General features: G+C 47.0%; 1 pseudogene; it reads left to right on the top strand.

The window, feature by feature from the left end:
* LOC144823514 (uncharacterized) overlaps nt 1-20,930 on the top strand; it is a 56,905-nt pseudogene extending 35,975 nt beyond the window's left edge.
* The last annotated feature ends 4,695 nt before the right edge of the window (nt 20,931-25,625 follow it).

The following is a 25,625-nucleotide window of genomic DNA, read 5'->3' on the forward strand; positions in this document are numbered from 1 at the left end:
CCCAAAAGGTAACTGACACTCCCTATACTGTCCCTAAATACAGTATTTAGGTGACACCCCTGAGGCCAGGGCCTCCGATTTAAATAGACCAAAAGAAGTGGACCAAGAAGACTTCTGACCCGAGAACAGAGGAGCACGACTGACTTGGCGCCAGCCTGCCTACTGCACCCAACTCTTATGGACCCACCAACTCGTTCTGCTGCTGTGCAGACTCCAAGAAACCTGGAGGGCAGCCAGTGCTTCACCAATTGACAAAGAAACTCCCTAGGAGTACAGGAGCTAATCCCCTACAGGCACCAAAGAAATAAGATACAGTGTACCGTCCTGCCACCTATCAGGACTACCGGCGCTGTGGACCACCCAGGAGAGGTCACCATGCTTCTACAGGTCAGATCCATCTTCCCTCCCAAGTTTGGGAACGTGAGGACTGACCGGAGCTGTACAGTGTCAGTACCTAGGGTATTGGACCCCTTGTTGCAGCCAAGGCTTATGTCCAGTCAGGACACCAACACCGAGGAAAACCAACTTGCAGCCGCGGGACTTCAGGGACAGTGAAACTCGCATCAACAGTGGCACAGCTGTCCTGTTTGCCCCTCTACTACAGAACCAAAGACAAAGAGTGGGTCCCTAACCAACACCTCAAAGTGCCTCTCTAACCACTCACGAGTCCTGAGATCACTTGAGCCGAGCCCAGACTGGATGTCTTTCTGCCTGACCCCCAACCACGAGTGACTCCTGCATCGAACCTGATGCCAAATGACACCACTGCACCCGAGCCCCACAGTTTGACGAGAAGTGGGCCAATGGTGTCCCTACGTGCCCAAGCATCTCAAGGATCAAAGCCCCCTGTGGGTTCAACTGAACTGGTCCCCCAGTCCAAGCTTGCAGCCTCCTCCTGGCCAGACCATTCCCCTTTGAAGTGAATGGGGCATCCGACGCCTTAACACACCTCTGCACCCAGATGCCCACGTGCTTCCCCAGGTCGCCTGTTGGTGTGGCGTTGGACCTTGCCCCCTACTCACCTTAAGTCCAGAAGAACAGTTCCATAAGTCGCTGTTAAGTGCTCAAATACAGTATATGTTTTTCCTCCATAGGATAAAATTACTGATCCCTAAATGTGCGCTGTCAACTTATGTAAGAATTCATAACTCAAAGTACTTGCCTGATTCCGATGATCTTGGTATCTAAATTCACATAAAAAGAAATGCTATGTTCGAGGCATATGAGCTGTAGATCATATGCTGTGCATAGATCGCCATCTAGTGTTTGGTCCAGATGTTTGCACTTTATTTTTCTTCTGAGACGTCTTTCCAGTCACGAGGTAGGTGACTCCTCCTTTCGGTAATAGTGCGCATGGACATTGAATCCATTGTTAGATTGTTTTTTTCCGCCATCTGGTTCGGATGTATATCGTTGCGCTCCTGTTCGACACCGTTCCTTCGCTTCCACTCGGCGTGCAATATACTCACCTTCGACGGTAATGTTTTCGATCGCATCTCCCTTTCTATTGCGCATTGTGAAAACTTGAAATCTTTCAAACTGAAAGTTTGTGGAAGTCTGTCGGGCTTCCCCGCATCAGGTTGACCTGCAATCGATGGAACGAACTCTCTTCAAATTCGGCCCCCAGTGTCACGCGAAATACCCACGCACCAACTCACACTAAGTGTGTAATCTGTGCTTGTCCCCCGAACACAGTGAACAAGACTGCGACACGTGCTAGGCTTTACGCTCTAAGAAGACACTCCTCGACCGTCGGGCTCGACGTCTCGACATGCAGAGCCAGCACACAAGCTCCATTCCGGACATCATAGGTCAGCAATCCGACGAAGAAGCCATGAGAAAAGAGTATGAGCAAGAGCCGGTTGCCATCTCAGACCTCGACTCCGACCAAGAGGAAGACATCCCACATGGTCAACGTACCGGGAGTACAGCTCCCCCCTCGACCAAAGAGACAATTCAAAGTGAAAAGAAGGCTCCAGTCCAACCCGTGCCTTCGGGCCCCGGTCGGCACCAAGACCACGTTTCTGACGCCCCGCCCTCTGGCTCGGCACCAAAGCCTACCCAAAGCCTTCAGACTCCGAAAAGACTCCCTCCGAACCGAGTTCGGAGCCTCGACCTTCGGTGTCGAAACACAAGTCCAGCACCGACCTTCACCATTTGGTGCCAAAAAAATCGGCGGAACCAAAGACATCAGCGGTTTCCACTCCGGCACTGAAAATTTTAGCGCCGAAACAGACAAAAGTGCGGAAAAGAACTTCAAAGCCCAGTTTCGAGACCCCAACCGAAAAACCGGATCCAAAACAAAAGGTTTTGCATATTCATCCACAGACTGGCCATGTGACTCTAAAAAGGGCTGATGTAACAAAAGAGTAATACATCCCTTTGAAGAAGAGATCTGTTGGAACTAACCCTTCCCCTCTTCCTCCACCTATTCTTTTTTCGCCACCTTCCCCTCAGCTTCAACAATTTTCACCTGAACATTCACCTCCACATACACCCGACAACCAGGATTATGGGAATATTGATCAGGATAGGGATGATCATCAGCCATTACAAGACCCATGGGACGATTATAACACCAATGTTCGAGGCATATGGGCTGTAGATGGTACATTTATGAATAGATCGCCATCTGGTGTTGGGCTCGGATGATTGCACTTGTTTTTCTCTTGGAGAAGTCTTTTGTAGTCACGGGGCTGGTGACTCCTCCTTTGGGTGATAGTGTGCATGGGCATCAGCTCCATCCTTAGATTGTTTTTTTTCCGCCATCGGGTTCGGATGAGGATCGAAGCGCTCCGAATCGACTTCGAGAAAGAAGTTATATTTCGGCGCGTATTCCCTTTCCAATTCGACGGTATTGTTTATCGAGCGGGAATTCATTCCCATTTCGATGCGCTTCGAAGTCAACAACAAAAATTTCCAACTCTACGTCGACGAGACCGGGAGGCCTATCTCGACGTAGTCCAGCCCAGAGTCCATGGAAAGGACTCCATTCAAAAAAATGTCCAACCTGTGGTGCTAAATTCCCACACAAAGACCTACACGAGGTGTGCAACCTCTGTTTATCACCTGACCACGAATCCAGGGACTGTGAAGCCTGCGTGGCTTTCGCCTCCAAGTCGACGATTAGAAACCGTCGAGCCCGAAGACCTGAGATGTCAAGGATGGAGTCAGATGCAATCCCAGAACTGTTCGAGGTCCAACACCCTGAGGAAGAAGATGAGGACGGGTCGGAGTCGCAAGCGGACGAGTCTGAAGTCTAAGAAGTCGACATTTCAACAAACCGTGAGTGACGACGTCCCTTTGCCAAAAAACCGACCCCGATCGGTGTCGACCCCACCTTCGAGCCCGGTCAGACAACCGAAAAAAGTTTCCGACGCCCCGCCTTCGGGCTCGGCAACGAAACCGAAACACTCGGCCTCCCACCATGTCGGAGCCGAGAAACGGTCGACCGACACCGAAGCTCCATACCAAAGAGAGCTTGCAGTCGAAACATTCCATGTCGAAACCGAAACATGCTTCGACGTCGAAGACTACCTCGACACCGAAAAAATCGGACTCGAGCAAACTCTCGGTGCCGAAAAGACATAACACGAGACACAGAAGCAAAAGCACCTTTTGGACCCAAAGACTTCGGTACCGACACAGGAGCAACAAACAGATCCAAAACAAAAGACTTTGTTCATTGATCTACAAACTGGCAAGGTTGTGACAAAACTACCTAAAAAGAGGAAGACTCAACAGTTGGAGGACAAAGCTCCTCCTCCTAAGAAGAGAACAATGGAGACAAATACAACTCTTCCCCTTTCTCCACAGCCTATGGACACACCCTCTTCTCTTCCTCATACTCTGCCAGCTATTCCTCCACCTTCTACACCACGCCCATCTACACCTCAAACAGATGTAGAAAGTGACACAGGGGATGGGGACCTTCATAGGGATGATAACTATACTATCCCAGAAGACACAGACCCATGGGAGGATTATGATGCAGTATCAGATAATGATAATGACCCTGACCTGTATCCCTCAGAACCCTCTCCCCCTGATGATAATTCAGGTTTTGCACAATTAATTAATAGGGCAGCAAAATACCACAAGGTTGATTTACATACCGAACCTCAGATAGATTTCCTTTTAAAAACACTACCTCATGTTACTACATGTCACTACAACAACATTTCTAACCCCTGGTATGATGGCAGACTCAATGACGACAGGCGTACTATGCGAATGGCAGAGCGTACCTGGAGATCTGACCCCTCATCACTACACCTAAAAACGCTTAAAAACAAGAGAAATGCCTACTTTAGGAAAATAAAGCGCACAAAGTCGGACTTCTTTAGCCGCCAGCTGGACCAAGCAAAAAACAGGCCAAGAAAACTGTTCGAACTAATCAAGACTCAAACAAAGACACAACCCTTACAATCAAACAACGCAACAAGCGACACCCCACACTGTGAAGCCTTCTCTGCTTTCTTTAAGCTAAAGACCGACAACATAAGAAATGACCTCGTCATGGATTTAAGCCGATTCCCCAACCACACCAGAATGTCCAACATTCAACCTAAAAACAAGGCATCCTGGCTGTACTTCCACACCTACTCGGAAGAAGCAATACACAAACTACTCTGCACCTTGAAGCCCTCTAATCACCTCACAGACCCCCTACCTGCTAATGCAGTAAAATACTTCATCCCCTTGCTCCTCCCTCTTTGGACCAAAATCATCAACAGCTCCCTTCAACAAGGTCTCATCCCTGACTCCCTCAAGGTGGGGCAAGTCACACCTATACTCAAGAAACCCACAGCTGACCCGTCTGACCTGAACAATTACCGGCCTATCACCAACATCCCCACCCTGGCCAAACTGCTGGAGAAATGTGTCCAACTCCAACTAACAAAACACATTGACCAATTTGACCTCCTCAACCCTCACCAATCAGGCTTCCGAGCGAAACATAGCACGGAAACAGCTATGACACACATAATTGATGACGCCCTCCAAATCCTTGACCGCAATGAGTCCTGCCTCCTCATCCTTCTTGACCTCTCTTCAGCATTTGATACGGTCAAACATGAGAACTTATTGGAGCTGCTAAGCACTAGAATGGGTCTATCGGGAACTGTTCTCAAATGGTTTTCTTCCTTCCTTCATAACCGGTCGCAGAAGTTCAAGATCGACAATGTGTTGTCTAAACCGGTGCATGCAGATCTAGGTGTTCCACAAGGATCTTCCCTCTCCCCCACACTGTTCAACCTCGTCATGGAACCGCTCGCCACCTTGCTCCAAGCATCCAATGTTCAATTCCATATGTACGCCGATGACACACAACTTTACCTAAAACTACAATCCCCGGAAGATATCAAACTTCTGAATTCCACACTTAGCAACACTCAATCTTGGTTGGCTTATAATCACCTCAAACTAAATGCGCTGAAAACTGAGTTCCTACTCATCTCACCCCCGGCGAAAACGTCCACCACCCCAACTTGGCTCAATAACCTAACAGCACTCAATGTCCAACCTACCATCGTGGACTCAGCGAAATCCCTAGGCATCACAGTCGACGCCAAGCTCAACATGCAACAGCACGTTAGCAAAGCCACAAAAGGGGCTAATCTTCAAATCAACACACTGAGGAAACTTAAACCCTTCCTCCCTGCCAAAGACTTCCAAACTGCTGTACAAGCTTTAGTCATCCCTCGCATAGACTACGGAATTGTGGCCCTCAGTGGACTCCCGCTATCCACAACAGCACCCCTAAGAGCCTCCCTGAACGCTGCCGCGAGACTCATTACTGGCTCAAGAAAACACTCGCATATATCCCCAGACTTAAAATCTCTAAAATGGCTGCCTTTTGAAGCCAGAATACAGCTAAAAATTGCAGTAATGACACACTCGGCCGTGCACCACAAGGCACCCAACTACCTCGCGCAAAAGTTGTCTATATCTGGAGGGGTCGAGATCCAATCGTAGTACAAAAAATCTACTCCTGAAACCTCGTAGATTCCGGAAAGAAAAAACATACAAGCGCTCCTTCTCAGGAATGGCACCCAGGATCTGGAATGCGCTCCCTCCGGAAACCAGGCTTATCTCCTCCACTGCACTCTTCAAGAAAGAGGTGAAAACAATCCTTCTGGCCAAGATCTCCTGAACCTTATAGATACTGGATCTGAGACTCTGCATCACTCTGTATCACTGATCACCTTGTTCTTTGGCACTATACTCCTACTTTATGGTGTCACTGCTACGCTACTCTCTTACTACCGACCAATATATGTTACACTTTGGTGTATTGTCTCACCCTCCCGATGCCCCCACCCAGTGCTTTCTCTATCCTAAGAAATTGGTATAAGCCATCCACACATCCAAGGCTTTACCTCAACCCTTCTGTAGTGGAGCAATGACCTGTGCCGCCTTATATTACTTGTTTACCTGATTGTATTTGGATATGTTTCTGTACATTATTGTTATCCTACTATGTGAGTGATTATTATGCTGCTCTCGTTATCTTGTTCATTCCTGTTGCCCCTACCCCTGTCTCTGTGAAGCGCTCTGATATCTGTAAGGATCCTGTTCGCGCTATATAAAACTTTGAATAAATATCTGCTGCACAAAAATCTTCAGGGACCCTACAGATGCTTAAGGGTCCCCTCACTCACACATCAGACATATTCAGAGACCCGGTGAGGGCTCTCATGCTGTTTCACTGTTAGCTTTCAGCGCGGGGACATGCCGTGATGGCATTACTGAGCGCTTTACAAGCTCTTTATTATTATTATTATTATTATTAGGGTGTTAAACCCAAGAATTGACAAATTATAAGGCAGCCCCAAAAGACCCAGTATTTATTAAGGGGCAAATACCTCTGGACTCGTTAGTAGTCTCAAACGCTTGTAATAGGGCAAACTCACTAACAGCAGGAGAAGCTCCTCCTGACAAGGAGTCCAAGTTAATAGATGCCTCTGGCAAAAGAGTAGCATCCCAAGCAGCAAACAGCTGGCGCATAGCAAATACTCAAGCGCTACTTGCATGTTATGATAGAGATCATTATGATGAGTTAGAAAAACTCATTACACATTCCCTAAGGAACATCAAAAAAGGGCAGATCAGCTGATACAAGCAGGGAAGATAATAACTAACACTTCCATTAAGTGCGCCTTAGACGCAGCAGACACTGCGGCAAGATCCATAAACACCAGTATCATGTTAAGAAGACATGCATGGCTCAGGGTCTCAGGGTTCAAACAGGAAGTACAAACTTCTTTATTGAACCAGCCTTTTGATGGGAAAACACTCTTCGGCTCAGGTACAGATGAGGCGTTAGAAAAACTGAAAAAGGACACAAACGGCTAAGTCAATTGCAACAGCCAGCTCAGAGGGGTTCCTTTCGTAGGTCCACCTATAGGGGCGGATCAAAGAATACAGGCACAAGCCAGCAATCAACCTCTTTTACACCAACATCACCCAGAGGGAATTCTAGAGGCAGTTACAGAGGTAACAACAAGGGTAGAGGTCGTGGAAACAACAACAACTGCAACTCTCCTACCCCAAAACCGTGACTTCATACAGCTCCCCCCAGACCATGCAACACCGGTCGGAGGACGCCTTTCACAGTTCCTACCTGTCTGGGAAAACATCACATCAGACAGGTGGGTGAGACAAATTATCCAACATGGTTATTGCCTAGAATTCACGGCTACCCCACCAAACATCCCCCCCAGACAGCGTCCAATGAGTCAAGATCATCTGACATTATTAAAACAGGAAGTACTATCACTGCTACAAAAGCATGCCATAGAGAAGGTTCCACAACATCAACCGGGAACAGGAGTATACTCTCTATACTTCCTAATTCCCCAAAAAGACGGATCTCTAAGGCCAATACTAGACCTCAGACCTCTCAATGCATACATACATTTGGAACATTTCCACATGGTCACGCTCCAACAGGTACTTCCTTTACTGAAGAAAGGGGACTTTCTACACTGGATCTAAAAGACGCCTAGTTTCATATCCCAATTCACAAAGCCCACAGAAAATACCTCAGGTTTGTAGTAGAATGACAACATTATCAGTTCAAAGTCCTTCCGTTTGGAGTCACAACAGCACCAAGGGTGTTCACAAAATGCCTAGCAGTGGTTGCAGCAGACCTAAGAAGACAGCAAATACATGTCTTCCCTTACTTGGACGACTGGCTAATAAAATCCAAGGCACAAAAAGAAAGTCTTCAAGACACACACAAGACAATTCAACTGCTGCACCAGCTAGGGTTTACGGTGAACAACACAAAATCCCACCTGCAACCAAACAAAGTTCAACAATATCTAGGGGCTACTATAAATACAGAAAAAGCCAGAGCATACCCCAATCCAGTCAGGAATCAGAAAATGCTCACATTGATTCAAAGATTTCAACCGCAACACTCATTAACAGCTCGAGTGTTCATGCAGTTATTGGGGATGATGTCCTCTTGCATACTGCTGATCCCATATGCCAGACTACAAATGCGTCTGCTTCAAGAATGTCTAGCAACACAGTGGAATCAGGCTCAAGGTCAGATTACAGGTCTGGTGTTGGTAGACGACCGGACGCATCGCTCTCTGAAGTGGTGGAATACAACAAACATTTCCAAAGGGCGGTCGTTCCTAGAACCAATTCCACAAGTGGTGCTAACAGCGGATGCATCGCTCACCGGATGGGGAGCTCATATGGACAGATACACAGTACAAGGAAGAGGAAGAGTACAGCAAAAACAACTGCACATAAATCACCTAGAACTACTAGCAGTGTTCCTAGCATTAAAAGCTTTTCAAATGCATGTTCTCAACAAAGCAGTCCTGATCAGAACAGCCAACATGACAGCAATGTATTCTATTCAAAAACAGGGGGGGACACACACTCTCCAACTATCCAGACTAGCGCAGGAAATTTGGAGATGGGCCATTCCTCAAGACATCTATCTGTTAGCCGAACACCTACCAGGAGTTCAAAATCAGATAGCAGACATCTTAAGCAGAGAGTCAGAACAAATACACGAATGGGAACTGCACAACCAAATACTGCAGCCATTCTTCCAAAGATGGGGACAACCGGAGATAGATCTCTTTGCCACTCATCAGAACGCAAAATGCCAAAGCTTCGCATCCAGGTACCCACACCACCGGGCGCAGGGCAATGCATTATGGATAAATTGGTCCAACAAATTTGCATACGCTTTTCCCCCCTCTCCCACTAATTCCATTAGTGGTTCGAAAACTGCAACAGCATTCAATGACCATGATACTAGTAGCACCAACGTGGGCACGTCAGCCGTGGTTCACCATGCTCCTACAACTCTCACAGGTGCCACACCAAAAATTAAGAATCTCACCCATGCACCGTACACAGAACCATGGAAAAATAATGCACCCAGATCCCAAACAACTGAACCTAGCGATCTGGCTCCTGAGGTCTTAGAATTTGGATACTTAAATTTACCTCCAAACTGTATGAAAATTATTAAGCAAGCAAGACGTCCCACCACCAGAGCCTGCTATGCAGCAAAGTGGAAAAGGTTTGCTGTATACTGTAACAGTAACAACATCAACCCTCTGGACGCATCTACACAAAATATTATTTGCTACTTACTACACTTACAGCAATGTAACCTTGCTTACACCTCCATTAGAGTACATCTTGCAGCTATAGCAGCATACCTGCAAAACAGGCAACATCTATCCCTGTTTAGGGTACCCGCAATTAAGGCTTTCATGGAAGGACTCAAAAGAGTTATTCCATCAAGACTACCACCTTCCCCAGTCTGGAACCTTAACATAGTACTCACCAGACTAATGGGACCACCTTTTGAACCTATGCATAGGTGTGAAATACAATTTCTTACATGGAAAGTGGCCTTCCTTATAGCCATTACCTTCCTTAGGAGAGTAAGTGAGTTACAAGCATTAACAATACAAGAACGGGGTGCTAGAGGGCGCACTGCGGAATGGCTGTCTGAACAGGCAGCTCTGCCGGACGGACTGAAGATCGTGCTATTCCAGCCGCATAATGCTCCCGAAAAAGTGATTGCGAAACATCCTGAGGAAGCTAAACAGGTGGAGAACGATCGTGGAAAATCTGGGGTCCCAAGCTGCAGGACATCATATCAGACTTTGAGAAAGTTTGAAGCTCCGGAGGTCAGCGGGAACGGAGCAAGATGGCGGTTGCTGAGCCCCGGACCTGATAGACTCTGCAACGGTCGCGTGAGTGTTCCTGGAGGCTCTGTGCGATAACGGAGCGTTATGGCTGCAGTCTGACACACGCTAGCGGTAAGGCGCATGGGTCCTACAATTATTCATAAAACCAGAGGGCTCTAAATAAACGCTAAGCGTGGGTGTGCTGTACATGTAATGCGAGGCTGGGACACCCGCTGCCTTTTGATGCATAAAAAGGACTGGGCTTCATATGCCACGCGATCAGCTTCTATTCACCCACGAATGTAGCGCCCATTACGCATAGCCCCTTAACGGCGCTAAAAGATTAAAATATCGTATAAGTGGCAAGTAAGATATTGGCGCGAAGACAATTCACAAGATGGCGGCGCCCACTGAATGCAGCAGCGTCATGACCGGGCACCACACCACACCACACCGGTGGATACCAAGCTAGCTATGGTGCCGTGGTATTAACCATACACTGCAGGGGGGCACAACACGTCACGACAGAGAAAGCCCCAGCCTAGGCGACGCCTCGTGTACTGCCAACATGCACATGTCCTGACTAAACTGCGTTCCTCAACGATGTTACATACCCCCAAGCACAAACAGTCACCCAGAACACGGTGTCTAACTGTGGGGGCACACTCAGCGAAGCGCAGTGTCTGTGACATCAGACGAGGAGACTGCAGGAAAAAGAGGTGCAAAACACCATATCAACATGACAGAGGTCATGGGCCACAGGATCTCCTTAACCTATCATTAGAAGTGCTTCGAGGCTACTGGTGACACACGCCTACAGCATCCGGGTTCACAACAAAGAGCGTCACATTAAAACGGACAATGCGGCACAGGTATTTTGCTGTATGAAGCGAGGAAATCTCCATTGTACGCGGCCTGTTAACAAACTGTGGCATAAGTAGCACAACCGAAGTCCGTGGTAGATGAACAACGCTTGAACTGCTAATGCAAGGGGACGGGCTGTTGGCAAACTGATGCGGCGCTCTTTCCTGGGCGTGCGAAGGAAACACAAGGAACGCACTACAGTGCGAGCTGTGAAATATAATACACGCAGGGATATACAACCACCGAATCGAGGCGTGTGAGACATGCGGTGAGGTCTAGGTGGGTGAGACACATTGAGCACGATCTGTAAATTGCGTGCACAGGAGGGAGACCTCTGCAATACATGCGCTTGCTTGGAGGCCACTACTGGGCCGTGAGATATGTTCGTGTGCCAACCCTAAAGCAACCACACGTTTTGTACAACACTAAGTGCGATGGACCCATGTACAGGCGTTGACCCACAGAACACCGCAATCCCCTGCCGCGATACCTCCCGTTCGCAGTGTTCGACGTACTTGACCTAATACGGTCAGCCTACTGCACTGTACCAGGCTCTGTGACAACTTGGCAAGGATAGGCACAAGATGGGCAAACCAGACAAGCAGCAACCTAAGATTAGCTTCGACACCCGCAGGACCACCAGGACACCCGCATCACACTCAGATACCGAAGCGGAAACATCGGGTGCAACATCGGGTGCAACAGCGAGTAACATGGAAGCTATTCTGAAGTCTATCCAATCCACACTACAAGACATGAATGACAAATTGGATCATCTTACGTCCAGGGTAGACAATATGGCAGCGAAAATGGACAAACACGGCGAGCGGCTGGACGAAGCGGAAACAAGAATCTCTGCTGTGGAGGATGAAGCACGAACAAGCACGTCCAAATGCACGGGATTCGAGAAGATATTGGAAGTCATCAAATCTAAGTCAGAAGATTTGGAAGCTAGATCGAGACGCAATAATATTCGCATAGCGGGGGTACCGGAATCTACAAACACCGGGAAAATGGAACTGTATGTGGAGGAACTATGTACGACGCTTTTTGGAAAAGACTCACTATCCCAGGTGTTTATCGTGGAACGGGCCCACCGAACCTTGGCACCATGTCCACCGCCAGGCACGCCACCCAGGCCGATTGTGGCACGAGTACTGAACTACCGCGACAGGGACATGATTCTGCGACTGGCTCGCGAACACAAGGACCTTACGTTTCAAAACAACAAACTAGAGTTCTACTAAGACTTTACAATAGCGGTCCAACAGGCCCGTAAAGAATTCAACACGGCAAAGGCTAAGCTGCGTGACCTAAAGGTAGAATGTTATGTTATGTTAATTATGTTATGTTAATTATATTTTTATAGCGCACAGATGCCCCAGCCAAGGGGCGTCCTGGCGCTCTAGACAGGTACTATAACTTAACACACAAAGGGAAGAAAAGAACAGAGGGCGGCTACTCGGAAGCGGGGAACAGGAAGGTTTTAATAGCCCGCCTAAAGGTGGATAAATCATTCAGAGCTCGGATGTGTACCGGGAGCGAGTTCCACAGTCCTGCAGCAAGCACCCGGTATGAGCGGCCACCCATTCTGCTAAGTTTAAAACGGGGGCAGACTGCTAGGTGAAGAGCCTCTGATCTTAGTGATCTCGGAGGGATATAGGGAATGAGCAGGTTGGCAAGTGCCGGCGGCGAAGAAAGTTTCATAATTTTAAAGGCCAGACAGAGCACCTTAAACTTGATCCGCTGTCTGACCGATAGCCAATGTAGGGCCGAGATGGTACCCGACACAGAACAATGTCTGGGAAGACCCACAATGGCCCGCGCCGCGGCATTTTGAACCCTTTGGAGTCTGGATGCCTCTGCCTGGTTGACCCCTATCATCAGCGAACTCCCGTAGTCCAGTCGGGATAGAATTGATGCCTGGACCACGAGCTGCCGGGTGGGAGGGTCAAAATATTTCAAGACCGGCCTTATGCCACGCAAGATTCCGTAGCAGGTGGCTGCAACCCTCTTCGTGTGGCCTGTGAAGGTGAGCGCAGGATCCAGCCAGATTCCTAGGTTTTTCACTTCGGAAGCTGGGATAGGAATAATGCCCAGCTCTGGAGGCCACCACTGGTTTCCCCATAGCTCAGCAAGTTTCCCCAAGACCAACACCTCAGTTTTGGTGGCGTTCAACTGAAGGCAATTGGTACGAAGCCAACTCGCTACAGCCACAAGTCCAGCTCGGAAACTTGGGGCCTCCACTTCAGGGTCTCCACTAAGTGTCACCGCCAGCTGTGTATCGTCCGCATATGAGGTCATCGTCAGACCCCACTGTTTGACGACTGCACCTAGCGGTTTCACGTAGAGGTTGAACAATATGCTATGCTATACCCTGCACGGCTGAAAGTGTCTTGGAAAGGTAAATCAACGTTGCTCAACTCACCTAAGGCGGCCAACGATTTTATCAAGACTATCATTTCCTCACGTAGAAATGAAAGAGACAACGACCAAGAGGAAGATATAGAGTGAAATGTCGTACCTAGCAACTGCCACAAAAGTCCACATAATGGAAAAGAGATCTAGCTATGCCTTGTAAGATGCACCGACTCCACCCCACAGGAAATCAAGAGGCAAATGAAACTCACTGACAGCGGCAAGCCCGACACTGTGAACAGTTGCTTATGCTGATCTACAGATGTGTGCAGTGGGGTGAGTCGCACACAGGAAGTAGTTGACACGAGACTTTAATCTACAGACAGGTACGGCAAAAAAAGGCCAAAACGCACTGAAGGCAATTTCTTGCATGGGGTACGGTCCACAGGTCAGATGTGGAATGTGAACGCTGGTTAATGCAAGGGGTTTGTACTCTACACTCAGGTTCAGCTTCCACCCAGCCACAGAACTAGACATCGTTGAACTTAATGATATACGGTGGAAACAACTGGATTTGTCTGAAACTAGACTACAATGTGGGTGCAACAGTATAATAACCTAGACAAACGAAATTAGACGTCGTGCATAATCACAGGCTTAATAACGAATGCGCCAAATACAGTACATTACCTGTTACTCACGCACAGGGAGGGCGGAGGGTAGGGGCGCACTCAATTGTGTCAATGCTGTTTTGCAGTTACGGGTCTGTTCCCCATCTCACGTGTTGCACTTGTATGCGGGTAGTCGGTCCTTGGTCATTTGGTATTAATTGTCCTTCTTTGTGAGACAGTTGATTATGCTGCATCTACCTTCTCAACGTGCTCACCTGGTACATGGCTCGTAAAGGGTATTTGCAACTAGAGGTGTTGACATAATGCTGATTATATTGTAACTAAATGTTAGGTAACCACCTACTGTTAATTCACAGACGCATGAAGAGAGTTATTATTGTAGTCTGTCCACATCCGCTAATTCGGATGAAGACGTGTTGCTCAGGCGGATCCCCACATGGGAGTTCCCCAATACAGTTCTATGCAATGGGAATGTTCATATAGGGTATGGCCTCAGCAGGATTGGGCTGCTGTTGTGGGTGGGGGATGGATGGGGGGGGTCTGAAGTTACTAGTTATGGATCAAACTGCTTGAGATGCACTGCCTACTTCCGTTTATGTTGTATATATTGCTTTCATTGTGATGCTAACGCCCAGTTGATACATTGTACTATGCAGGCATACGGCTGGGTCACACACGATTACGTACCTGGAGCACTCTACAGACTCACATGGCTGGGACAGATATAGGTGCCAAACCACTTAATCTTTTAACATGGAACATTAGAGGATACACCAATACCAAGAAAATTCGCCAAATCTTCGCTTCACTTGACAGATGGCATATAGACATAGTTATGTTTCAAGAGACACATGATGCCCCGCATGCGCACACCCAGGTCGGGAGAAGATGGGCTGAATCAATACACTCTTCCAAATATTCTTCCTATGCTAGAGGGGTTTCCATTCTGGTGCGAAAAGGCACGCATTTTACTGTTGATGCGGTCAAGGTGGATACGAATGGTCGCTACATCATATTAAAAGGCAGGGTGAGGGGCAGACAGGTGACGTTAATCAACACATATGGTCCCAACACGGACGACCCGGATTTCTTTAATGAGATCTGGCAACAACTTTGTCCTGAAGACACACATACTCTGTTGTGGGGAGGAGACTTTAACATTGCACTTAAGGATGACATGGACAGGTCGGGTAACACGATCAAACATCATACACGGGCCCGCGACAAACTACACGATATAATAGCTGAATTAAACATCAAAGACTTATGGAGAGCGCGCCACCCATTAGCGAAAGACGCCACGCACACATCAATAGCACATGGCAGCTGGTCGCGTATAGATTACTGGTTGGGGTCAGAAGATACACTATTGTGGACTAGCGCGATAACACACTTGCCTAAAACACTATCGGATCACAACCCGGTTAAGCTGTCCCTGAACATCCCCAATTACACACCTCCTCCATACAGCTGGAAATTTAATGCCGCAGCGCTCACAGATTTAATCTATGCAGACACAATCGAGAAAGCAATCCGTGAATATTTTCTTCTAAATGAGGAATCCACAGAAGACGCAGGCCTCTTGTGGGAAGTGTTCAAAGCCACTATACGTGGTGTGTGTATCAGTGCGACCGCAGGGATATTGCGTGATATTAGAACACAAATATCCAGATGTGAAACCAAACTGCAAGCACTGGAGAAACACTACGAGGTCTCACACCAACAATCAACTCTTAGTGAAGTAAGAGACACTCTAACAGAACACGGCCGATTTGCGACGTATGAAATCAAATATCTCAGTAAAAAGCACATTGCAAGATCATACGGGGAGGGAGGACGCCCGGGGAAGATATTAGCGGCTAAAATTTGCGCAGGACGTAAGTCAACAATCATCACGCAGGTGAAGGGGAAGGATGGTGTATCTTATACGGATCAACAGGGCATTCTGCAATGCTTTGTTCAAAATTACGGTGAGCTGTACAAGTCATGTCCAGTGGCCACAAAACAGGAAACTCTGGACTACCTGGATGATATCGCTATCGCATGGCTATCGGACACACAAAGACAATACCTGGCCCTTCCTGTCACAGTGGAGGAAGTCACTGAGGTGATCCAGTCACTACCGAACGGCAAGGCCCCAGGGCCGGACGGATTCACTTGTGAATTCTACAAGAAATACGTAGATCTCCTGGCCCCCCAACTAGTCGCCATGTTTGGGGATGCACATGAAGCTCAGATATTGCCGGCATCATTGCGGGAAGCTATGCTCATTGCATTACTCAAACCAGGCAAAGACGAGACGGACTGTGCCTCATATAGGCCTTTGTCGTTACTAAATGTGGATTCAAAAATCCTTGCCAAAATTCTAGCCACCAGATTACAACCGCTCATGCCTAATCTAGTTCTTCCGGACCAATCTGGATTCATCCCCTCGAGGAATACGGCGCATAATACTAGGTCGCTGTTCGCAGTTTCACATTACCTCACACCATCGACTAAAGCGGTGGCAGTGATGTTAGACGCTGCAAAGGCATTTTACTCCATTGAGTGGTCATATTTGTTAACAGTCCTCCAGAGAATGGGATTTCCCCCCATGTTTAAACAATGGATTCAATTACTGTACACTCGGCCTATTGCTAGAGTCAAAATCAATGGTTACGTATCAAATGCCTTTAATATCGAACGCGGGACGAGACAGGGATGTCCACTCTCCCCCCTCCTTTTTGCCATCGCGCTAGAACCCCTAGCATGTTTGGTTAGGCAGAAGAATCATCACCTGGCACTCCAGTTCCCCAGCAGACCGCTACATATCTCGCTGTACGCCGATGATATGCTTCTATATGTACGAGACTCGGCCACGAATCTGGATCCGCTACTTCGGTTGTATATCAAATTCGGAGGTTTCTCTGGATTACAAATAAACTGGGACAAGTCCCTGATATTCCCACTAACAGACACGACAACGCCACACACAAGTGAATACCCGCTCGAGTGGCACACAGACCCAGTGCGTTATCTAGGAATTTGGTTCCATCGAGACCCGGAAATGGTGATTAGAACAAATTACGGCAGGGTCATAGACAATTTGGAGGATAGGGTCAAGAGGTGGATCCAACTTCCACTGTCATTGGCCGACCGCATTGCGATTGTTAAGATGGTGGTTCTCCCTAAGCTCCTGTACTTATTCAACAATATACCGATACCGCTACCAAAGGAAGTATTTAATCGGGTGACTAAACTAGTGCTACAACTGATTTGGGCGGGTAAACAAGCGCGCGTTAAACTGTCGGTACTGACACTGCCATATGCAAGTGGAGGATGGGGAGTCCCGGATTTACTGCTATATTACCTCTGTGCACAGGCACATTATGCAAATTATTGGTATCACCCAACGCCTTATCTAACTCATGTAGCGGTGGAGGAGGGAGATGCCAGTCCGGTCCCACTCTATGCCATCATCACTCACAACAGACCTCCATTACATAGCACAGACATTAACACTATTGATGCTACAAATGCGGCTTGGAGACAACTGGGCAGATTAGCAAACAAACTCCCACTCTACGCTCCAGCGCTACCGTTATATTACCATCCTAATCTCTCAGTTACAGCAGAATCGGTGGGCATGAATTTACTAAAACGGGTGGGAATAGTGAATACGGGGGATCTATACAAGGACGGTGTATTCCTGTCTGAACAAGATTTAGAATTCGTACAAAACCCCACTTTGCTATTCCAATTCACAATACACAGACTGAAAGGCGCGATCAGGCAACACTATACCACGTTCCCGGAAGAACCGCCTACCTTAGAAGCACTACAGTTTGTTCTGACATCACCAAACACTAAGCATCTAGTATCACGACTTTATGCACAAATGCAGTCAGAAATCGGTCACAAGGCTACACGTGCACGGGAAAGATGGGACCTGGTACTAGACATACCGCTTACGGATAAAGACTGGGAGGTCACATGCACACTGACGAGATTACTTACACCAAATGGCAACCTACGAATTATTCACTTCAAATATATCCATCAGGCATACTACACACCAACCAGGTTACATAAATTTGGCCTACGTGAAGATGCACAATGTAAAAGATGCGGATATGATCCAGCCGACTTTATACACTTAACTTGGCAATGTCCAAGGATACAACAATATTGGGCTGAGTTGGTATCTATGTTGTCTGAAATGGTGGGAGTCACTGTAGAATGTACAGCACGCTGCTGCTTACTGGGACTACTGGGTGCAGTGAAAGCGACGAAACGCCGATTCTGTGCGGTGGCACTGTTACTAGCTAAACGACAGGTATCAATGCACTGGGAGAGCAAAAAGTCACCGTCAACTAAACAATGGCTGAGAGATTTGGTTTATTGTCAAGACACACTATATACGTACGAAGAAATGTTGCCACCTAGGTCGCGGCCTAAAAACTATTGGACATACCTAACAACGTACTTGCATGCGCACAGTGAGGATTAAGTGTATTCCAGGTGATCTCAGACGGCTGCTATTGTTTCTTATTACTGTATTCATGTATCTTTAGCATCACATTTGAATTACCGCGACACTATACACTGGTTGTGGAGAGCAGTAGTGGAATGATCCAGTTAAGTTGACTTGATGTTTAATGTTTGCACTACATAAAGGTAAAATACCGAGACAAAATAGCATAATATACGCGGCCGGCCCTCAGTGGTTGTAGGCGACTTGCTGTGTAATAACGTAACACCACAGTACCGGGGCGTGACAGCCCAATGCTCGCATAAAACAGAACGCTGCCGGCCTTATATATTAAGGATGTGGGCTTTACGCTGTGTTATTTTATCACGTATCTGTTTAATAAAGGTCTTGGAACAAAAAAAATACAAGAACCATTTCTACAACTACACCAGAATAAAGTGGTTCTTACCTAAAGTAATTCTAGCATTCCACATCAATCAACCGGTGGAACTACCAGTCTTCTTTCCAAAGCCACAGACGGTAGCAGAGAGGGCCCTACATACACTAGATGTCAAAAGGGCAATACTATATTACATAGAAAGAACTCAAACTTTCAGGAAAACTAAACAACTATTTGTAGCGTTTTCCCCAACACATAAAGGCAACTTTATCTCTAAAGCAGGCATGCCAGGTGGATTGTAAAATGTATACAAATGTTACATAAAAGCAAAGAGCACATTAACTGTTCCCCCTAGAGCTCATTCTACACGCAAACGAGGGGCATCTATGGCATTCTGAGGGAACATTCCCCTAGATGACATATGCAAAGCAGCAACTTGGTCTACATCGCATACCTTCACAAAACACTACTGTGTTGACGTGCAGGCAACACAACAAGCAAGAGTGGGCCAGGCTGTATTAAAAGCTTTATTTCAAACTGTTTCAACAGACACTGGTGACCACCGCTAGGGAGGTAACTGCTGTGTAATCTATTCATAAATGTACCATCTGCAGCCCATATGCCTCGAACGGATATGCTACTTTCCAGTATGCATCTGTTCTTGGCATAGAGGGCTGCAGAGTGGTACATGCCCTCCCTGCCTCCCCGGAAACCTGTGTCTGTTCCAACATTATCTTATTTAGATACACTTACATGGGCATCTCTTTCTGTATTCTATCATACTACTCCATCTAACCCTACTATGGCAAAACAATCTAAGGATGGAGCCGATGCCCATGCGCACTATCACCCAAAGGAGGAGTCACCAGCCTTGTGATTACAAAAGACTTCTCCAAGAGAAAAACAAGTGCAATTATCCGAGCCCAACACCAGATCTATTCATAAATGTACCACTCTGCAGCCCTCTATGCCAAGAACAGATGCATACTGGTAAGTAGCATATTCCTCGCCCACGGGCAGTGATCCCGACTTGTACCCTACCAAACCCTCTCCACCAGATGATAGTGTAGGATACATTGAGTTACTGGGTGGAGCTGCCAACTGCCATGGGGTGCAGCTACATAAGTAGGCATTAGAAGAGGATTTCCTCTTTGAAACCCCCAGTGCCTCACAGAAGTCATCACATACACTACCCATGCTAAAAGGGATGGTCAGGCATGTAGATTGCATTTTTAATGACCCAGTCAGAGCTCGTATTTTTACCCCTGGACTGGACAAGAAGTACAAGCCAGCACCATCTGACCCAGTTTATTTAAGGGGACAATTGCCACCAGATTCCCTGGTTGTGGCCAATGCAAGAAAAAGAGCCAATTCAGACATCAGGAGATGCTCCACCTCCTGATAAGGAATCAAGACGTATTGACGCTTCTGGGAAGGGAGCAGCTTCTCAGGCAGCCAGTTTCTGGCGTGTCTCCAACACTCAGGAATTGCTAGCACTGTACGACTGTGTGCACTGGAATGAAATGGAACAGCTGATCCAATATTTAGCCCAGGAACACAAATCAAAAGCACAGGATCTGGTTCTTGAAGGGCAACTTATTTCCAACAATCAAATAAGATGTTCTCTAGATGCTGCGAACACTGCTGCTAGAGCTATCAACACTAGTGTCCTTTTAAGGAGGCATGCCTTGCTCCGCATATCTGGTTTTAAACCAGAGGTTCAAACCTCCATATTTAATACCCCATTCGACAAGGAACATCCATTTGGCCCAGTATTAGACTCTTCACTTGAAAATATGAAGAAAGATATTCAGGTAGCCAAATCTATGGGAGCCCTTCAGTCTACCCAGGGTTGTGGTTCCTTTCGACGCACCTTTTACCGAGGAGGTTCCAAGAATACCTCATCAGAAGCCACCTCCACCTATAAGGGCAATAGCCAACCCTCTTCATCAAGGGGTTATTTCAGGAGAGGTTACAGGGGTAACAAAGGTAAAGGCAGGGTCAGGGGTTCAAACACAGGCATCTCCCCCGCCAACACAAAGCAGTGACTTACCTTCACTTCCCCCCGACCACTTAACACCTGTCGGGGGAAGACTGTCAGATTATCTACCGATCATGTAGTCGATAACAATTGGGTACTCCAAATTATCCGTTCTGGTTACTGCCTGGAATTTATCAACACTCCTCCAAAAATCCCACAAAAGCCACACAAACTATCACCAGATCATCTACACCTGCTCAAACAAGAGGTTCAGCCCCTACTTCTAAAAGGAGCTTCGAGCCTGTGCCACCCCAACATCACATGTTGGGCGTATACTCCTTTTATTTCCTAGTTCCCAAAAAAGTTGGTTCTCTCAGACCAATTTGAGATCTCGGAGAACTCAAACGGTACATTCAGTCTGACCAGTTCCTCATGGTGACACTTCAACAGGTACTTCCTCTACTTCAAAAAGGCGACTTTCTATCTACTCTAGATCTAAAAGACGCTTACTTTCATATGCCATACTTTCATCGCAAATTCCTCAAGTTTGTGGTAGCGGGTCAACCTTATCAGTTCAGGCTACTCCCATTCGGGATCACCACTGCCCCCGGAGTCTTCACAAAGTGTCTGTCAGTAGTAGCGGCTCACCTGAGGAGACAGAGCATCCACGTCTTCCCGTACTTGAACGATTAGCTCATATAGTCTATGCACCGCATATGATCTACAGCTCATATGCCTCGAATGGAAATTGCTACTTACCCAGTATTAATCTGTTCTTGGCATATAGAGCTGCAGAGTCATATACGCCCACCCGTCTCCCTGGGTACCTATACCTATTACAGTAACATCCTACTTGGATACATGCATTCATGGACATCTCCTTTTACTACTCTTACTAACTCCATTATCGCCCTCTGCAGGAAAACAATCTTAACAATGGATTCGATGCCCATGCGCACTATTACCGAAAGGAGGAGTCACCTACCTCGTGACTGGAAAGACTTCTTAGAAGAAAAACAAAGTGCAAACATCCGGACCCAACACTAGAGGGGCAGGCACCATCTTCCATGTCTTCTCCCAGCTGCCACTTCCCCAGCAGCTGACAAAGGCCGGTCAGCATTCCACCCTCGCTGTTGTGGTCCCGCCCACTTCCTAGTTAAAAGGAAGTGCGCCCAGCGGACGCCCGCAGCGGCGTGCTAAAGGCAAGCCCGTCTGCGCCTGACAGACGCCAGACACGCTGCCCTTTTGTCCTTTTCTCTTCCCTCTCACTTCATACACCCTTTCCTAAGGATTGGTCATCTTAAAATATTCAAGTCAAGAACTTCATCTTTTAAATAAAACATCTTTCTGTGCCCAGAATAGCATCCCTATCAAATCGCCTCTCAAGATCGATAGTACGCTTGGTAACCGCTCATCTAACAGAGCCACTAAAGCACTAAACAATAACAACATAAACCTGAACATTTACCCCCCAACTAGGCCTCCACACCTAACCAGTATATATTGTAATGCATGCATTAGACATCTGGTCCCTATTGAACTCCGAAAAAAATCGATCTATTTTTTTTTATAACAGAGACCTGGCTACAGGATTCTTCCCTACCTCATGTAACAATAGCACTATCTCCTGGCTATCAACTAATAAGGCAAGATAGGAAAGATAGAAGAGGAGGCGGACTAGCGATCACCTTCAACACCAATACTAAAACTCACATTGTTGAATCCCACCAGTCTGACTGGGGCGAACAATGTACCTTTAACATAGAGTTCACAGAAACAGAATCCCGGAAAGGAGCTCTCTACCGTCCACCTGGCACTAAAACCCATTTTATCAATAAACTGTCTGAAATAATTGCGCCATTCATCTTAGCCCCTAAAATTTCTTCCTACTCGGAAATTTCAACTACCATGCGGAACTCGCGTCGGATCCCCACACTAAAGACCTCATCACCAGTCTGGGCTCACTGGGGCTGGAGCAACTGGTAAAAGGACCCACTCACGTTGCAGGGCACTCCTTAGACCTTTTATTTTCCAACTCACCCAACGTCACCTATGACCAGCTATTTCCAGTCTTATGGTCAGACCACTATGTAATAAAGTTACTGATCCACGGGTCACAGACCAAATTTCCACCCGTAGGAGAATCAAAGCTTTTTCGATCATGGAAAAAGATTCAGATAGAGCCCTTCTCTACCCACTTTTCTATTCCCCCTCGTCTAAAACCACTAACATTGACAAAGTTGCCAGAGAATTGGAAACTGCAATTAGCAAGACCCTGGACATTATTGCTCCAGTGAAAACCACAAAGTGTCCAGCCAAACTCTCCCATTGGTTCACTCCTGACCTAAAAATCAATAAACTTATTGTCCAGAAGGCAGAACGTAAATGGCGACACACTAAAAACAAAACCGACAACACTACAAAAAAATGCATAAAAAACTATATGGGTCAGATCGCCTTAGCTAAAAAAACTTACTTCGCAAACAGAATAGATCAGGCCTCTATCTCACAGAAAGAACTCGCCAAAATAGTTTAAGAATTCACCAGTCCCGCTGCATGTCAACCCCCACTCATGGCTTCCCAAGAATGGGTTGACGACATTTCGTCTCATTTCATAGAGAAAATAGATATCATTTATAGTCTGTTCCCCCCAACACTACACCTTTACAAGAGATCAACAAATCTATACCCCCTCCACTCCCTCTCTTAAGCAATTTTGCACTATCACCGAGGAAGAGATAGGTCTCACCTTGAACAAAATCAAATCAGGATCTCCGATGACCCAGCATCCACCCAAATCATATCAAAAATTGCCCCAGTCCTCGTCCCACACCTGACGAAAATGTTCAACCTCTCACTATCCCAATCTATGGTCCCCAAACAATGGAAGGAAGCCACTATTCGACCATTTCTGAAAAAACACATGGCCCACCCAAAACAACTTGCAAATTATCCCCCCATTTCCCTTTTACCCTTGTTTGGAAAAACTATGGAATCGAATAATCGCCAGCTCTAACAATACCTGGAACACAACAACCTATTAGACCCATCCCAATCAGGCTTCCGGGCGTGCCACAGCATTGAAACCGCCCTCCTTGAAATTTTTGATAAAATCAGACTCTCTCTCGACGCTAGACAGTCCGCTATCCTGATCTTGCTTGATCTTTCCGCGGCCTTCGACATCATCTCTCCACAACACCTTGCTAGAACGTTTGTCGGAGATTGGTGTCGGGGGCCCGGCGTTTAGCTGGATTAAGAGCTACCTGACTGCCAGGTCCTCTAAGGTTCAAATAGGCTCTTTCGTGCCCAAAAAACAGAACATCGACAAAGGAGTTCCCCAGGGCTCCATATTGAGCCCTACACTTTTAATCTGTACGTGTCTCCCCTTGCTAAGATTATCCGTGACTATGGGTTTGACACAGTGTCATACGTTGATGACACGCAACTACTGATCACACTCTGGGCAGATCCCAGTGACACCACAGTCAGACCACAGCATCCATCAGTGACTGAATGGCGAATAACCACCTCCTACTCAATGTCAGCAAAACCGAAGTTCTACTCTTCTGTAACGCCCAGAAAATATGGACCGACGACTGGTGGCCATCATCCCTGGGCCCCTGCCCTCCTCCCAAAGCCGCAGCACGCAACCTGGGCTTCATTATCGACGACGACACTTTCTATCGCTGATCATATTAACACCACAATCCGCACCAGTTTCGGCCTGAGAACCCTTAAAAAAATCTTCAAGTTGTTTCCTTTACTCTCCCGGATGCCCCTTGTCCAAGGGCCTCTACATTATGGAAATGCTCTACTAGCAGGCATTAATGAGGAGCACCGGTCCAAACTCCAGGTGTTGCAAAACACGGCGGCCAGACTGGTCCTTAATCTCGCACCCCTTCCGCCCCACTCTGAGAGCCCTCCACTGGCTCTCTGTGTAAAAAAGGATTATTTTCAAAACATGGTGCGTGGTCCACAAGTCTCTAAACAGCAATGGACCCAAATACTTGGCCAATAAACTGATGAGATACGATCGAGCCAGACTCCTTCGCTCGTTGAGCAAACTCCTCCTAGTCATACCTAAAGTGCGCACAATCAGAAACGAGGGCAGAGCTTTTTCTAAATTTGGCCCTGAAACTCCCTTCCCCTGCATCTTCGTGCAGGACAAAACCACAAGAGATTTCGCAAACTACTGAAAACCTGGCTCTTCCAGCTCTAACGAGTTACCACTCACAGGCTTCTGAGTACTCCGCTGGCGCTGCGAGACCTACGGGTGATACACGTGCCTTACGAATACCAAATACATACATACATAGATGGTGATCTACGCACAGCATATGACTCTACAGTTCTATATGCCAAGAACAGATGCATACTGGGTAAGTAGCATTTTCCTTTTATAAATTGATGTTTTATTTCTTTGTGTGTCTCACTTACTGCCTTCCTGTGTAATAAATGCTTAGCACTACCCTCTGATATGCCTAACGTCTCGCTCGCACTACCACAAAAGAGCATTTATCGTGTTATTTATGCCTCTGTAAACCTGTTTGGGTATGCCTGAACTCGTTACACAGCGTACCTCTTTTTGGTCCACTATATAAACAGCCAGCTTCCTATCCTAGTGCCCAGTGCATACCTTAAGATGGCTTCCTCTGCTCACTTGTAATATCAAGCAATGGTCGACATTACGGAGTCATATCTGCTCATGTAGATACGTCCTCACATATGCTGTAATGCACCCTGCCTTAGGGCTCCAAGGCAT

The sequence above is a fragment of the Lissotriton helveticus genome, chromosome 3_1 (genome assembly GCF_964261635.1).
Source record: "Lissotriton helveticus chromosome 3_1, aLisHel1.1, whole genome shotgun sequence".
In the NCBI taxonomy this organism is placed as follows: domain Eukaryota; kingdom Metazoa; phylum Chordata; class Amphibia; order Caudata; family Salamandridae; genus Lissotriton; species Lissotriton helveticus.